The following is a 1,224-nucleotide window of genomic DNA, read 5'->3' as shown; positions in this document are numbered from 1 at the left end:
TAACTCAGTTAGATAAATAAGTACTTGAAAAAGCCATCACCTTTGGACCTAGCTATAAATTCTTGAAATTACAATCAAATCCCAAATGAAAAAGACTTAAAATAATTATTGACACAAAATATTTCAAATATGAGCAATCGACTGAACAATATAATTTTTTCCAGTATTCACAGAATTTTAGGGAAATAAGATCAATCGCATTGTTAGGAACAATAAGGTTTCCTTGTTACAAATAGGCACCCAAGGATATAAGCCTGTTTAAAGATTGCATCATTAACTACTTAAATTTAGAGGACACTACATGCTTCAGCAACACATATACCCAAATTAAAATACAGAGATTAACATGGCACTTGCACAAGGATGATATGAAAATTTGTGAAGTATTGCATATTTTTCATTCTTCAGATTCAAGAAATGAAAAACAGTTATTAAAAAGCTGATTACAAAATTACAAATGTAATAATACATGTAATTCATATAATTAAAAGTTAGTTTGACCTCAGTGTATAAAATCTTCACCTTAGAAAGGCCTTTACATAGCATAACCTTTACAAAACTGTTGAAAATAGACAACTTTGTCACTTTCTCCAAAGAAATAAAATAGTATAAGGACCTAGGAAAAAAAGAATCTTAAACTGTTTCTATCTGGAATGCAATCTGAAAGGACATACAAATGAACCTATATATTATAAAACAATGTAGAATTTAGAGTATAACTAGGAGAGAATAAAAAAAGATTATGGACATTATACAAACATAGATTATAGAATATTTTAAAATATACTATTTTCAGACAATGACCAGAAATACTTTAGTTTCTCTACTACTCATTTCAAAAGATAAGTTAAAATTATTTCTGATTAAAAAATAACCAACTCTGCAGAAATCATTATAGATGTATATAAAAACTCTTGAATATATTTTGACATCAAATGCAGGCAATTCACTTGGAAGTATTCCACAGAATCCATGAATTTTTACAGTAAGAGATTGTTGTTGCCAGGCGCCAGTAGCCCAAGCCTATAATCCTAGCTACACAAGAGGCTGAGATCTGAGGATCTTGGTTCAAAGCCAGCCCGAGCAGGAAAGTCCATGAGATTCTTATCTCCAATAAACCACTAGAAAACTGGAAGTGGAGCTGTGGTTCAAGCGGTAGAGCACTCTCTTTCAGCCGAAGAGCGCAGGGATAGCACCCAGGCCCAGAGTTCAAGCCCCACAACC

General features: G+C 32.2%; 1 pseudogene; it reads left to right on the top strand.

Annotated features, from left to right (window-relative positions):
* Nucleotides 1–301: 301 nt before the first annotated feature.
* Nucleotides 302–398, top strand: LOC122104616 (annotated as a pseudogene).
* Nucleotides 399–1,224: the final 826 nt, after the last annotated feature.

The sequence above is a fragment of the Dipodomys spectabilis genome, unplaced genomic scaffold (genome assembly GCF_019054845.1).
Source record: "Dipodomys spectabilis isolate Male_0828 unplaced genomic scaffold, ASM1905484v1 ptg000027l, whole genome shotgun sequence".
Lineage (NCBI taxonomy): Eukaryota > Metazoa > Chordata > Mammalia > Rodentia > Heteromyidae > Dipodomys > Dipodomys spectabilis.
The sequence above is the reverse complement of the archived record's forward strand: the minus strand, read 5'-3'. Positions and strand labels throughout refer to the sequence as shown.